Source organism: Macrobrachium nipponense, chromosome 5 (assembly GCF_015104395.2).
Source record: "Macrobrachium nipponense isolate FS-2020 chromosome 5, ASM1510439v2, whole genome shotgun sequence".
NCBI classification, from domain to species: Eukaryota; Metazoa; Arthropoda; class Malacostraca; order Decapoda; family Palaemonidae; genus Macrobrachium; species Macrobrachium nipponense.
Genome location: NC_061107.1, coordinates 63276013 through 63293512, shown reverse-complemented (window position 1 = coordinate 63293512; position 17500 = coordinate 63276013). Strand labels below are relative to the sequence as shown.

At 33.6% G+C, this 17500-nt stretch overlaps 1 protein-coding gene and 2 non-coding genes across 4 annotated transcripts in view; 1 reads left to right on the top strand and 2 right to left on the bottom strand.

Annotated features, from left to right (window-relative positions):
* The window catches only part of LOC135215383 (uncharacterized), a 517130-nt gene that overhangs the window by 13866 nt on the left and 485764 nt on the right, over nucleotides 1–17500 (top strand). The gene's annotated exons all lie outside the window — the stretch shown is intronic.
* Nucleotides 10051–10121, bottom strand: Trnag-gcc (transfer RNA glycine (anticodon GCC)). Its single transcript has one exon. It is a non-coding gene; the product is annotated as a tRNA-Gly (tRNA).
* Nucleotides 10355–10426, bottom strand: Trnad-guc (transfer RNA aspartic acid (anticodon GUC)). Its single transcript has one exon. It is a non-coding gene; the product is annotated as a tRNA-Asp (tRNA).

Sequence of the window (17500 nt, the reverse complement as noted above, 5' to 3'; positions counted from 1 at the left end):
CCCGAGTGTGTGTGTGTGTGTGCTTAAAGAAGTGGCCATCAGCTCCTTGTATTGAAAAAGTAGCTGTCGGTTGAATAGTGGATTCTTTATGGATGTCCGGAGGCTGTACTGGTATTCAGGGAGTTCTTGATATCGGTCATAAATATTAATTCCTTTCAGCTAATAAAGAGGAAAATATTTTTAGCCGTTATTTATGAGCAAGTCTTACAACCGGATACTTTATTTTGTATACTTAATTACCATGTTGCTGATGTTGCATCCAAGATGTGTTATCTACTCCGAGAACCTTCAAAGGTTGTTTTTGTATTTAAAAGCTCCTAAGACCTGCCAAATGGTAAATGTGTTTGAGATATATATATATATATATATATATATATATATATATATACATATATATATTTATATACATATATATTCATTCTATCAATGTTCTTATCTACTGACATGTGTATACAACTACCTACATAACTGTCTTCCTGAATAACTGGATGAATAACAGGATATATATATATATATATATATATATATATATATATATATATATATATATGTATATATATATATATGTGTGTGTGTGTGTGTGTGTGTGTGTGTGTGAGTAGTGTGTGTGCGCGCGCGCGTGTGTGTGTAGAGAGTGGTGTGTAATGTATGTTAGCGTTTTCACAGATATGCTTGTTTAAGAACTTTATGAGTCTAGTGACTTCAGCGTTAATGTTCCTAATGTTGCTGGCGAACTATTTAGGATATCAGGAATAAGTTATTTTTGTTTATTACTGATATCATGGTTTTAGAAATAATTGTTCATTCTTTTAAAGCAAACAAAAAAATATACTAACTTGCTTATAATAGGAAGGTATGGAAAGGTACAGTGCACCAATAAGCGAAGAAATAAAGGCAAGAAGCGCTACAAAGCTGTTGGAGGTAACGTGAGCAATAGAGTGAAATAAGAAAAAACTAATCGAAATACATAATTATTGGATGACAGTGAAAAAAGCATTAAGTTATCATGACACCCCTCTTAATATTACAAGTGTCAGCACAGATAAGACTGCCAAGAGGAGTTTTTTTATAGTTTGACAGTCAGAGGTACGAAGAGATTCTTGTACTGTCCAGTATGCCAAAGCATGAAAAGAAGGTTAACGATCTTTAAAGCGAATATAGAAAAACTCAAGAGACAGTGACCCATACTGAAATGAGGCCTAAGGAAGGTGACACTGGGGATGGCTGTAATCATAATAAACATTACTGTGGAAAAAAAAAGCCTGTCACTGGAAGCGTTATAGTATGAGGTGTCCCTTGATGTTGGCAACGTCCTCACAGGAGTAGAGAAAAGCAAAGTGTCTATTCTGAGCAGCTGTAATATGCACACCTTTTATAGAAGATAAAATATGCTAACAATACCCATCTTCCAGAATATGTGTTACGAATGCACAATGATTTATGGAATTGATGCATGGTACAAATTCCGCTGATCAATATAGCCCTAGTTTTAGTATATAGTTCAGCTTCATACCTCACTAACTGTATCACCTATGAATTAATAGGTCTCTGTGAATACTGGCAATTTCCCCATTTCTCATCAAGGAAGAAGAAATAGCTGCATCGAGAGTTAGACTTACCAGCTTCATATCGTCATATATCATTATTTAAGCTCATTTCATTTGTAATGACGAGAAACACTAAAGTTTCTAGGCCACTGCGTCACTGCACTGAGAAACTTGAAAATAAAGATGCAACGTTTATGAGTAAGGCTTCTGGGGCCCACAAGTTAAATGCATCGCTAAAATTTTGGATTCATGTTTCGCAACAATGCTGTTTTGAATGCAACAGGAGCACAAATAATTAATATTGCTGCTAAGCTAAAGGTACGTCCATGCTACAGTAACATGTGTCAAAAACACAAGTTGGCTACTTATCGCGAACTTATCACAAATAGACTGAGAGCAAGTTGGCGACCACAATTGGAGAATGAAACTTTGGCGAATGCTGGATAATCGTAAGAAGCACCAGTTATGGCTGCTTATAAGTCGTTAACTCGTATTCAACCTGTTTGTGACTTTTTTAAATTTTATTTATTTATTTATTGTGCAGTGAGTTGTCGTCATGTTTGTATGACATGTTTCATTACAGTGTGGACGTACTCCTACGCTTCTTGTGTAATAACGTAAAAACCTGATGGTTGCGAACAAATATTTTTGTAAGTACAAAACACATAGAATATTCACTCAAAATTTTATGCTATATATATATATATATATATATATATATATATATATATATATATATATATATATACATATACATATATATATATATATATATATATATATATATATATATATATATATATATATATAAGGTAATAGTACTTATTATGCTGGTAGCTAAACTTTATACAGTTTCATTAGCACAATCCTATGTGCTAAGAGTACAGTACACAAGGTCATTCCTAGAACAAATAGAAAGTTGGCACAGCTTCAAATTGAGTAGTGACATAAAATCATTCTCATTTTTCTTCCCCTGCAATAGTTCAGGGGTCATAAAAATTAAATTATTGTTATTGTTGATTAGTTATAATCAGTAATATTTGCTATAAATGTTTTGTTTATAAGGCAAATCAAATAATGATGGTAATTTTTGGAAATAATACAAGGATTAATGTCAGTGTGAGTCAAAATTTTATCAATTTTATCAAGCATCATTCTTTCTTCATGAATTAATTTAAACACTCATACACAAACACACATACACGCACATATATATACATATATGCATTTAAAGATAGAGAGGGAAATATATATATATATATATATATATATATATATATATATATGTGTGTGTGTGTGTGTGTGTGTATATATATATATATATATATATATATGTAGTATATATGTACATATATATATATATATATATATATATATATATATATATTAATGTTTGTTTTTTCTTATTGGGAATCTTTTTATTTTTTAATAACTAAAGTGAATATTTGCATTATACTTCGGTTTAAACTCCGCATTGTTTTTTATTGGGCAGGCTTAGGTAAAGAATAGCTTGTACGATATTTTAACTTTTGATAGCCCTGGCAATGGAACTTGATCCCATTTTTGGCTTAGAATTCCGAGTAGATAAAAACACACGAGTTCTTCTTTTTATAATTTCCCTATCTAGGAGTAAAAACGTTTCTTGATTCCGAAGAGTCTCAAACATCTGCACGCTCACACATACATGTTTGCGCTCGTACCCTGGAGAACACACTGAACAGATGCACACAGTTAGTTTTCTTTTTTCTCTCTTTCTCTTAATGAACCTCTCTATCGCGGCGAGTCTCGTTATGCGGTGCTCGATATCAAATATATAAAACTGCGGGGTTCTCGTTGATCCAACGACTCGTTTGCTTGAAGGGATGGCTGGGTTCTCTGCAGAGCCAACATGATTTTTCCTAATGGAAAATAAATTATAGAGCCCAAGCAGGAGCTCTTTGTACGGAGCCGTTTCTTCAGTCACGCGCTGCGGCCCTTCCTCGTTACTCTTCTCTTACGAGAGGCGAGGAGGAGGAGGAGGAGGAAGCAGCTTCGTTTGGACGGACTTCGTATGTGTGTGTGTGTGTTTCTGCGTGTGTGCGTGCTTGCTTTTTTGCTTCCTTTGCTTGAGACGATTTCTGGTGTTGCTTGTTATGTAAGGGAATACGCTTACTCGGGCATATTCTTTTATAATCATATAAAAAAGTTTATCATATTTTGATTGTATAGTTTCTATATGTTCTACTCTACTCATATTCAAGAGAAACCTATCATATTTTGATTGTATAATTTATACAGACTTTACGAATTTCTGTTTATTTCTATTTTTTTGAAGCGGAATGTCTAAAGAAATCTCAAAAGATTTATACGAATTGTACTGATCTTTGCATATTGTTTTCATTTCTAAAAATCGCATCCATTTTACTTTGCTTACGCTATCTGTTTTATCTTCGTGTTCAGAACAGATCCAGAGATAGTCTCTTCGGAGAAACAGGAAATCCTCTCCAGAGATTGGACGATAGTGAAGTGGCGTGTTTATGTCGTGAATGCGGTTTATTTTTTCTTAATTCTCAAAGATGCTTTTTTTTTATACATGACGTTGAGTTGCGATTCTCTCTCTCTCTCTCTCTCTCTCGCTTTATTGCTGTTTGAGATTTTGTTAGTTTTGTTGTAGAAAACGAGTAACTAGAAGTTTTTTGTAAGTCATGTGCTTGACAATGATAATGATTCTTTACACCATTACTTGCCCATTATTTAGTTTCATATTCAAACCATCGCCACTTTATTTTACCATTTACTGATTCTAGTCTTCAGCTTTGGTAAAAAGAAATTAATTAGCCTTTACGTTTTCCAACTGCTATATTTTTCAAGGATTAGGTTTTACTACAATAGGGAATATTGGCAATATTAATCGCATTTATGAAATGGAACATTAACGTCCATTAAAAAAAAAAATTGATGTAAAATGGCCCGATGACAATTTGTTGTAGCACTATTAAACAAGAAAATCGAATGTATACGTAGTAATATATTATTCAGGTGGTTAAACAAGGGCGTAACGCTTAGTTTTATCTTCTCATGAAATCAGAGCATTATGGTGATGTTCAAGTTATTATTATTATTAATGCTGCACTAAATGTCAATATTGATACGGTAGGTGTTCTGCTCTGCCTCCTCTTTAGTTCTTCCCTATTCTACGATCATTCAGTCATGAAAATGAAAGATCTAGTACCGCTTAAAATATCTAGGGAATGCATATGAAAGTGTATATATATATATATATATATATATATATATATATATATATATATATATATATATATACAAACACACACACACACACACACACACACATATATATAATATATATATATATATATATATATATATATATATATATATATATATGTGTGTGTGTGTGTGTGTGTGTGTGTGTGTGTGTGTGTATGCACGCAGAAATTTAGTATCTTTTCATGTATATTTCATCTTCTCTATCATCATCTTGGTATCTTCCCGGTTACTCTCTGCCCAACTGTTTCCAAAGCTCTCCCCAAATTGACCCTAATTATTATAGATTGGACCCTTTTTTACCCCGTGATTGCGGGGAGTGCGCGAGAGTGATTGTATAGGCGCGTGATATGCACACACTATCCAGTTCGATTGTTGGTCCCATCCAGTAACAAATGGAAGTGAATTACTCAACGCTAGATCAATAGAGAGAGAGAGAGAGAGTTTCATTTTTAATGGATATTGTATCTTATTTTGAACTTTACCATTCAAAGGGTTTGGTACAGTTCAGCTCCCAGTATAACGTCTATGGAATTGAATTGTGATATAAAATATAAACAGAATTTATGACCACAAGGAAAGTGAAACAACCAAGTGTAAAATCTTTTGCCTATACTACTTTCAGGTATTTCAGACAAATTGTGTTGGCTAGTTTTTTACGCACGTAAGTCTATATATATACATTATATATTATATATATATATTATATATATATATATAATATTATATATAAATTGTTGATTATATATATATATATATATAGACTATTATATAATATCACTATTATATATATGTGTGTGTATACCTATATATAATATAATAATATTATATATTATATTATATGTAGATGGTATGCGCACACCTTATATGTATGTGTGCGTGCGTGTGTTTGTATATATCATATAATTATTTTATACTGTAAGCCTTCATTGTATCCAGGGTTAGCGCTAGAAGAATAAAAGACAACGATTGCTACCACATTCACGCACAAACAGGCACACACACACCATTTTTTCGATGCCTTCACACTTCATAGGTCACCATCTGGCTTCATAATGGCATAATGGTCAGCCGGAAGGAAGTCTTCTCATATGAGGTTTTAGGCTTACCTAGTTTATTGGCTTTTGTCATCCCATTGAGGAAGTTGGTAGTCAGCCTTTATTGAAGATTCACAATGATCACAATACTACAATTATTCTCCTTTGTGGGTTATTTATCGAATTATTGACCGCCAGGATCAGAGGAATTGGAGTTATCAAGTGGTTTGAATAGACGAATAGACTGTATAAATATACTCGCATAAGAGTGTGAGTTTCCAGTGAAAGACTTCAATGAAAATCTTCGCTGGTCTAAGCCTATGCATACGGAATATATGTGTGTGTGTGCATGCATAAACATATATATATATATATATATATATTATATATATATATAGAGAGAGAGAGAGAGAGAGGAGAGAGAGAGAGAGAGAGAGAGAGAGAGAGAGAGAGAGAGATTATGATTGCTTTGTGGAATCTCTTCGTCCTAGGAATGTATTCAGTTAACAGTCATAGAAGGTAAGTTCTCTTTTTAGGCTGGTCGTCTTGTTCTGATTTGCTGAGCGACTATTGGTATACTTCATTTCACGTCCAGGAAAAAAAAAAACAATTTCCTTTCATGGCACATTTGGTAACCGGATATCTCTAGCCTCTGATTAATTCAAACAATGATTATTGAGGTGTTCTTGTGGCAGGCCTTAGTATTTAAAAACGACAGTTTTTATTACAAATTTTGACTGAAGAAATCTGTTGTTTTCATTGAATGTCTTTCGTCTTACCCACTAAAATCATTTAGTAAAATATGAAATAATGCTTCAGGAATGGCGTACTTAAATATTAGCCAGAAACATTGATAATTTTAGTAAAAGACTCAGTGCATTTGGATAATGACACAAAGTCAGTAACATTTGAAAACTGTTTTTAGTATTTTCTATTTCAAACAACAAGACTGCAGCTTCTGGATGAAATGAAAGACTTGTAATTTCGCCTTCTTCCTTAAAAGCGATAGAAGTCATTGTTCAAACTGAAGTTCATTTATGGCGATGAATTAATGAAAAATCAAAATGGAAATTTCCGTAGATCTCCCCCTCCAGAGTTATTGATTTTTGTTAATTAGCTGAGTGACAGCCTGCGTCCCACTCAGCAACACAAGCTTCAACTCCGACGTTGTTTGATGAGGTGTCATTGTGCCGTGTGACCTTTTGTGCTGAAGTAGTTAGGATTCTTCCAAGGTGCCTGGGATTCTTCTACCTTCAGCGAACAAGCGTCCACACTCACTCTCAGACACTATTGTTCATTTTTAGAGTCTGTGATATTAAGTGTGTTGTGTTGGTGCTTTTATTTTGATGTTACCTTTATTTCGGTTTATTATTATTTTTTACCACTCTTTTGTCTTATACTAGAATATGATTTCTACTCCGTTCCCTACAACGAAGCATCCCGTGACTTAAGCCTTCGGTGTTTTTATATAATATTTTGTTTACCTTGATTATTTTTATTCGCGTGACTGGGATTCTTAGCAATGACAAATATGAATTATGATCACTGTCATCAATTTGCATATTGTCCGTGCATAAAAAGAAAATATAATATACGTCCATTTATAGCATAATGTACGGCGAGCTCTGTCGATAGGTTGATGGGGGTTAGGGATAGACGGCTAAACATCCCAAAAATTATTATCGTTTCAATGGACCTCATACGCTGTCAACATTAGTCTTTCACGGTTCCAAACCGATTTCAGCAATTACCACAGGGTATCCTGTTATCGGAGATGAGATATGTGAATAGCCAATTGATGACGATTGGAAATTAGATGAAAAACACACAAAAAAAATGACATCTCAGATGTTTGAAAAAGTCACGGAACATAGAGCTTATTTTGCTTTCCTCTTCAGAGGAAACGAATGTGTAACGCGCTAAAAGCGCACAGGTGTAAAAAATCATACGTCCCAAAATCATTGAAGAAAATACTTTAAAAGAGGCAGTACATGACAATTCAGCTTGACGGTACTACAACACATTTCTGGATTTTGAGGACTGGTGCTGAGAGCCTGGAAGTTTGTAGTGGGTATATATATATATATATATATATATATATATATATATATATATATATATATATATATATATATATATATATATATATAATTATGTATATATATTATGTGTGTGTTCTTCTTGTCATTACTGTTCAAAGGAGGGAAGGAAATCAGTAAACTGTGAACCATATATTTTTTTCTTTTATATTTCTGTAATGTTCACAGAATATCTCTCTCTCTCTCTCTCTCTCTCTCTCTCTCTCTCTCTCTCTGCTATATACCGATGAAGAAGTTAGCAAGGTGTTCCGCTAGAAATGAACATAATCCGAAACATAGAAAGTGTTTAAGGACGGCTAGTTTAGGAACTGGATAGTCTCAGAGGAATAATAAAAAGGAAAAGAGAGAACAAGCAGCTATATTAGAGATGCCCAAGTTTTGGGACCCACGGAACCATTCCTGCAAAGTCGTGCTAGCAGAACGTCTGCTCTCATTTCACTGTGTCCGGCCACCCTCCCATCCGGCGTCCACACACTCAATTCTTGCTTCACTCCCTCACCCTGGGAACGGCTATTCTGTATTTTCATAATTACACTTTTTATTCACCCTGTGACTACCAGGACTCTCTTATAATTAGAGAAAGAAACTATTGATAAGGTTTTAAAAGCGCTCTTTCATTATGTTAGATTGAATTTTATTTCATTATTATATTCTCCATTTCCTTAATTTTGTTACATTTGTTTATTTGTCCTTTTGATTAGTATTTTGTATTCAATAAAAAAAATCTGAAATTCTATTCGCTGTATTCAGTCAACACCATCTCCTGCGAAAATCAGTGGTTCCACACTCCATTCGTGGCTCATTTTCTTATCCTAAGTAAATGGGTTTGAGGTGTTCATGTGTGGAAATGAACAACACTGACGTACAGACCCGAAATTCTCTCTCTCTCTCTCTCTCTCCCTTCAGCGAAAGTACCACTAGCCGCCAGAAAGAATGCTTTACAACAGAATCACCTCATATCAAGGAATTTCTCTCTCTCTCTCTCTCTCTCTCTCTCTCTCTCTCTCTCTCTCTCCTTTTCTACTCGCCATTGCTTTCAATAATTTAGCGGAAAGTCACGCCGACAGTCACCGATAACAAGCAATGCCGTTCATAACAGCGACAGCTGACCGATAACGACTTCGCTAACCACCGCATCACAGACCAACCCAACCTCTTTTAAAGCATGACCTCACTTAAATTACCCACCTCATTCCGACCCAACCTCACAAATAATTTATCTCAGGGTTTCCTTAATTCAGCTTTAAATATTCCCGGCGCCGAGGAGGGTCCAACCACGATTCGTTAGTTATAGTATGAATGTGGCAATGACCGCTCGTGGGATTTTCTCTGGACCCGCCTTCTCTAAGGAGAAATGCCTTATTCTTTATTTGTAAACATCCATATATACATATATATATATATATATATATATATATATATATATATATATATGTGTGTGTGTGTGTGTGTGTGTGTGTGTGTGTGTGTGTGTGTGTGTGCTCGTGTTGGTTTGGATGTGTGTATATTTGCATTTATTTAGTATATTAATATATATAATTTCTCGTTTCGTGGTATATAACCATAAATTGACATGTGCGTGCGAGCATAAGCAAACAATGCATAATGAGAAAGACGGGGAGAAGAGAGAAAACATGACGCATGTGTTGGGTGGAGAATAAGCTCAATTATTATAATGAAACAAAAGAAAATCAGCGATTAATGTAAAAAGTGGTATATAACAAAATTAAAATTGAAATTGAAAATGAATTGTTGACTGTAATATTTGACTACCATTTAAAAAGTCAATTTTCGCAATTGTTGCTTAAGTAGCTTATAATTATAGCCATAAAGAAAATGCCCTGGAAATTATTTAAGACGCACGAAAATTTCTCGAGCATTTACAGCGGCTGCCTCGGAGTTTCACAAAAGAAATCTTTTCGGGCAGAGTTTAATTAAAACTTTTAATACGAGTTTCCAAGCCTTCGGGAATTTGAAAATGAAAATAAAAACGAAATTGTTCACTAACCTTTGCTAGATGAACGACTTCTATTCTTCAATTGGGAAAGTTTCTTTCTCTCTCGCACTGAAATGGAAATGATAATATTAACTAAAATTATATGCATCGGCCGGGAATCGAACCCGGGCCTCCCGCGTGGCAGGCGAGAATTCTACCACTGAACCACCGATGCCTTCGTGAGTTAGGAACAATCTCTCCCAATGGATGCTTAGTGTAATCCCAGCGATGTGTGCAACTCATTTGCTTTCTTTCCTCTTTCTTTAAAGGATTTCCGTTTTCTTTGACAATTTATTTTGGACACACACAGTATCTGATAATGGTTTCTTTCAGTGAATTACTTGTGCGTGTATGAAACTGAATGACAAAAATCGAAAACCCATCTGTCATTCCTCCGTCCAAAACTACCTCCCCGACGGGGAATCGAACCCCGGCCTCCCGCGTGACAGGCGGGGATACTAACCACTATACTATCGAGGATTTCCGACTCTTAGAGGCTAAAATATAAGAATCAATATTGTTATTGCTTGTTTTCCGTCATTGATATTTGAAAAGGAATGTTAGTCCTTAGTGTAGCTCTGTTGGTCGTATTGTTTGTATTATGTCAACTGATGTCAAGAATGAAATAGAAATTTTCGGAAAAGAGGATTTTATGATCATTTTACCTGAAGTCACATTTTGGATATTAGACTGCGGCGTGAGCTGTAAAGTGTGAGCGCTGTTGTTTGTGCATCGATTTTTTCCCCCTCTCATCCTTTTTTTTTCGGAAATAGACTATGATTCTATCCTGCTTTGATGTAATATACTGTAAAAGTTTCATGATTCAAATATCGTAAGAACGAATGTATAACAAAACGAATGTATAAAAGATTAAACTGTAAATAAAATAAGTTAGGGAAATAAATGGTATTTTCAGAGGCGTATGAAGCAATGGTTTTAGGATGGAGCCTGACGAACACCAAAGTCAAGGCAATGATCAGGGAATGGTTGTGGAAGAGACATTACAGAAAGAGAGATGTACTTTGCGCCTTTCGGCAGAGTTGACATAAACCTTTACAATTCCTTCATTTGATGAATGAAGTTAAAATAGTTAAGTCACCTTGCAATCCATATGAAATGAAATCAATTTAATCACTTTAAAATCATCTTACTGAATATCTGAGATATGGATATCAAGGACGTAAGGTTAAGACATAGGTGTAAATATCGGGGACACAAGCTTAGGAAATTAACATAAATATGGAGGACACAAGCTTAGGAAATAAACATAAATATGCAGGACACAAGCTTAGGAAATAAACATAAATATGGAGGACACAAGCTTAGGAAATAAACATAAATATGGAGGACACAAGCATAGGAAATAAACATAAATATTGGGGACACAAGCTTGGGAAATAAACATAAATATTGGGGACACAAGCTTAGGAAATAAACATAAATATGGAGGACACAAGCTGAGTAAATAAACATAAATATGGAGGACACAAGCTGAGTAAATAAACATAAATATGGAGGATACAAGCTTAGGAAATAAACATAAATATCGAGGACAGAAGCTTAGGAAATAAACATAAATATGGAGGACAAAAGCTTAGGAAATAAACATAAATATTGGGGACACAAGCTTGGGAAATAAACATAAATATTGGGGACACAGGGCTTGGGAAATAAACATCAATATGGAGGTACAAGCTTAGGAAATAAACATAAATATGGAGGACACAAGCTGAGTAAATAAACATAAATATGGAAAACACAAGCTTAGGAAATAAACATAAATATGGAGGCCCAAGCTTAGGAAATAAACATAAATATTGGGGACACAAGCTTAGGAAATAAACATAAATATGGAGGACACAAGCTTAGGACATAAACATAAATATGGAGGGCACAAGATGAGTGAATAAACATAAATATGGAGGACACAAGCTTAGGAAATAAACATAAATATGGAGGCCCAAGCTTAGGAAATAAACATAAATATTGGGGACACAAGCTTGGAAATGAACATAAATATGGAGGACACAAGCTTAGGAAATAAACATAAATATGGAGGGCACAAGCTTAGGAAAGAAACATAAATATGGAGGACAAAACCTTAAGGAATAAACATAAATATTGGGGACACAAGCTTAGGAAATAAACATAAATATTAGGGACACAAGCTTAGGAAATAAACATAAATATGGAGAACACAAGCTTAGGAAATAAACATAAATATGGAGGACACAAGCTTAGGAAATAAACATAAATATGGAGAACACAAGCTTAGGAAATAAACATAAATATTGGGGACACAAGCTGAGTAAATAAACATGAATATGGAGAACACAAGCTTAGAAATAAACAAATAATGGAGGACACAGCTTAGGAAATCAACATAAATATGGAGGACACAAGCTTAGGAAATAAACATAAATATGGAGGCCCAAGCTTAGGAAATAAACATAAATATTAGGGACACAAGCTTAGGAAATAAACATAAATATGGAGAACACAAGCTTAGGAAATAAACATAAATATGGAGGACACAAGCTTAGGAAATAAACAAAAATATGGAGAACACAAGCTTAGGAAATAAACATAAATATTGGGGACACAAGCTGAGTAAATAAACATAAATATGGAGAACACAAGCTTAGGAAATAAACATAAATATGGAGGACACAAGCTTAGGAAATCAACATAAATATGGAGAACACAAGCTTAGGAAATAAACATAAATATGGAGGCCCAAGCTTAGGAAATAAACATAAATATTGGGGCACAAAGCTTAGGAAATAAACATAAATTAAATATGGAGGACCAACAAGCTTAGGCAAAATAACATGAAAATATGGAGAACCACAAGCTTAGGAAATAAAACATAAATTAATGGAGAACACCAAGCTTGAGGAAATTAAACCATATACAAATATTGGGGACATCCAAGCTGCAGTAAATAAACATCAAATATGGAGAACAAAAACAGCTTAGGAAATAAACAAAAATATGGATTGGAACACAAGCTTAGGAAATAAAACATTAAATATGGATGAAACACAAGCTTAGGAAATAAACATTTAAAGTCATTAGTGGCCCCAAGCTTAGGGAAATAAAACATGAATTATTGGGGGAACACAAGCTTAGGAAAATAAACATAAAATATGGAGGGACACAAGCTGGAGTAAATTAAACATAAAATATGGAGGACACAAGCTTAGGAAATAAACAGTAAACTATGGAGGAACACAAGCTGCAGTAAATAAAACATACAAATATGCGAGGGAACACAAGCTTAGGAAATAAACATTTAAAATATGGAGGCCCAACGCTTAGGAAAATAAACATTAAATATTGGGGACACCAAGCCTTAGGAAATAAACATTAAATCATGGAGGACCAGCAAGCGGTTAGGAAATAAACAATAATAAGATGGAGGGCACAACAACTGAGTAAATTAAACATAAAAATGGAATGGAAACACAAGCTTTAGGAAATTAAAACATAAAAATATGGAGGCCCAAGCTTAGAGGAACAAATAAAACATAAATATTGGGGACACAAGCATTAGGAACAAAAATGAACATAAATAGTGTGGACGACACCCCAAGCTTAGAGGAAATAAACAAAATAAATATAGAGGGGCACAAGCTTAGGATAAATAAAACATTTAAGAAATATGGAGGACAAAAGCTTAGGAAATAAACATAAATATTGGGGACACAAGCTTAGGAAATAAACATAAATATTGGGGATACAAGATTAGGAAATAAACATAAATATGGAGAACACAAGCTTAGGAAATAAACATAAATATGGAGGACACAAGCTTAGGAAATAAACATAAATATTGGGGACACAAGCTGAGTAAATAAACATAAATATGGAGAACACAAGCTTAGGAAATAAACATAAATATGGAGGACACAAGCTTAGGAAATAAACATAAATATGGAGAACACAAGCTTAGGAAATAAACATAAATATGGAGGCCCAAGCTTAGGAAATAAACATAAATATTGGGGACACAAGCTTAGGAAATAAACACAAATATGGAGGACACAAGCTTAGGAAATAAACATAAATATGGAGAACACAAGCTTAGGAAATAAACATAAATATGGAGGACACAAGCTTAGGAAAAGAAAACACATAAATGGATTGGGGACACAAGCTGAGGTAAATAAACATAAATATGGAGAACACAAGCGTTAGGGAAATAAACATAAAATATGGAGGACACAAGCTTAGGAAATAAACATAAATATGGTGAACACAAGCTTAGGAAATAAACATAAATATTGAGGCCCAAGCTTAGGAAATAAACATAAATATTGGGGACAAAAGCTTAGGAAATAAACATAAATTTGGAGGACACAAGCTTAGGAAATAAACATAAATATGGAGGACACAAGCTTAGGAAATAAACATAAATATTGAGGACACAAGCTTAGGAAATAAACATAAATATGGAGGACACAAGCTTAGGAAATAAACATAAATATGAAGGACACAAACTGAGTAAATAAACATAAATATGGAGGACACAAGCTTAGGAAATAAACATAAATATGGAGGCCCAAGCTGAGTAAATAAACATAAATATGAAGGACACAAACTGAGTAAATAAACATAAATATGGAGGACAAAAGCTTAGGAAATAAACATAAATATGGAGGACAAAAGCTTAGGAAATAAACATAAATATCAAGGACAAAAGCTTAGGAAATTAATTCATAAATATTTGGGACACAAGCTTAGGAAATAAAAAATAAATATGGAGGACACAAGCTTAGGAAGTAAACATAAATATGGAGGACACAAGCTTAGGAAATATACATAAATATGGAGGCCCAAGCTTAGGAAATAAACATAAATATTAGGGACACAAGCTTAGAAAGTAAACATAAATATTGGGGACACAAGCTGAATAAATAAACATAAATATGGAGGACACAAGCTTAGGAAATAAACATAAATATGGAGGCCCAAGATTAGGAAATGAACATAAATATTGGGGACACAAGCTTAGGAAATAAACATAAATATGGAGGACACAAGCTTAGGAAATAAACACAAATATTGGGGACACAAGCTTAGGAAATAAACATAAATATTGAGGACACAAGCTGAGTAAATAAATATAAATATTGAGGACACAAGCTTAGGAAATAAACATAAATATCGAGGAAACAAGCTTAGGAAATAAACATAAATATTGGGGACACAAACTTAGGAAATAAACATAAATATGGAGGACACAAGCTTAGGAAATAAACATAAATATTGGGGACGCAAGCTTAGGAAATAAAAATAAATATGGAGGACACAAGCTTAGGAAATCAACATAAATATGGAGGACACAAGCTGAGTAAATAAACATAAAAATGGAGCACACAAGCTTAGGAAATAAACATAAATTTTGGGGACACAAGTTAAGGAAATAAACATAAATATCGAGGACAAAAGCTTAGGAAATAAAAATAAATATGGAGGACACAAGCTTAGGAAATAAACATAAATATGGAGGCCCAAGCATAGGAAATAAACATAAATATGGAGGACACAAGCTGAGTAAATAAACATAAATATTGGGGACACAAGCTTAGGAAATAAACATAAATATGGAGGACACAAACTGAGTAAATAAACATAAATATTGAGGACACAAGCTTAGGAACTAAACGTAAATATGGAGGACACAAGCTTAGGAAATAAACATAAATATTGGGGACACAAGTTTAGGAAATAAACATAAATATGGAGGACACAAGCTTAGGAAATAAACATAAATATTGGGGACACAAGTTTAGGAAATAAACATAAATATGGAGGACACAAGCTGAGGAAATAAACATAAATATGGAGGACACAAGCTTAGGAAATAAACATAAATATGGAGGACACAAGCTTAGGAAATAAACATAAATATTGGGGACACAAGTTTAGGAAATAAACATAAATATGGAGGACACAAGCTTAGAAATAAACACAAATATTGGGGACACAAGTTTAGGAAATAAACATAAATATGGAGGACACAAGGTTAGGAAATAAACACAAATATTGGGGACACAAGTTTAGGAAATAAACATAAATATGGAGGACACAAGCTTAGGAAATAAACACAAATATTGGTGACACAAGTTTAGGAAATAAACATAAATATGGAGGACACAAGCTTAGGAAATAAACATAAATATGGAGGACACAAGCTTAGGAAATAAACACAAATATTGGGGACACAAGCTTAGGAAATAAACATAAATATTGAGGACACAAGATGAGTAAATAAATATAAATATTGAGGACACAAACTTAGGAAATAAACATAAATATCGAGGAAACAAGCTTAGGAAATAAACATAAATATTGGGGACACAAACTTAGGAAATAAACATAAATATGGAGGACACAAGCTTAGGAAGTAAACATAAATATTGGGGATGCAAGCTTAGGAAATAAAAATAAATATGGAGGACACAAGCTTAGGAAATAAACATAAATATGGAGGACACAAGCTGAGTAAATGAAACATAAAAATGGAGCACACAAGCTTGGGAAATAAACATATATTTTGGGGACACAAGTTAAGGAAATAAACATAAATATCGAGGACAAAAGCTTAGGAAATAAAAATAAATATGGAGGACACAAGCTTAGGAAATAAACATAAATATGGAGGCCCAAGCATAGGAAATAAACATAAATATGGAGGATACAAGCTGAGTAAATAAACATTAATATTGGGGACACAAGCTTAGGAAATAAACAAAATAAAATGGGAGGACAACAAATGAGTAAATAAACATAAATATGAGGACCAACAAGTTAGGAAATAAACATAATATTGGGGACACAAGCTTTAGGAAATAAACATAAATATGGAGGACAAGCAAACTGAGGAAATAAACTATCAAACAATATGGGGGACACAAGGTTAGGAAATAACATAAATATGGAGGACACAAGTCTTAGGAAATAAACATCAATATGGGACAAACAGGACAAGCTTAAAATCGGGGAAATTTTAAACATAAATATGGAGGACACAAAGTTTAAAGGAAATAAACAATAAATAATGGAGACCCAACAAACTAGAAATTAAACACATATGGGGAAACATAAGAGGACACAATTTTAAAATAAAAATGGAGGGACACAAACTTAGGAAATAAACACAAAATAAATTGGGGACACAAGTTTAGGAAATAAAACATAAATATGGAGGACAAGGCTTAGGAATAAACACAAATATGGGGACACAAGTTTAGGAAATAAACCTAAATATGGGAGGACACAGCTTAGGAAACAACCCAAATAAATAATTGACACAAGTTAGGAAATAAACATAAATATGGAGGACCACAAAGCTTAAATAAATTAACAAATAAATAAAAGAGGGGAACCCACAGCCTAGGAGGACAACGGACAAATATTGGGGACAAAAGCTTAGGAAATAAACATAAATATGGAGGCCCAAGCTTAAGAAATAAATATAAATATTAGGGACACAAGCTTAGGAAATAAACATAAATATGGAGGCCCAAGCTTAGGAAATAAATATAA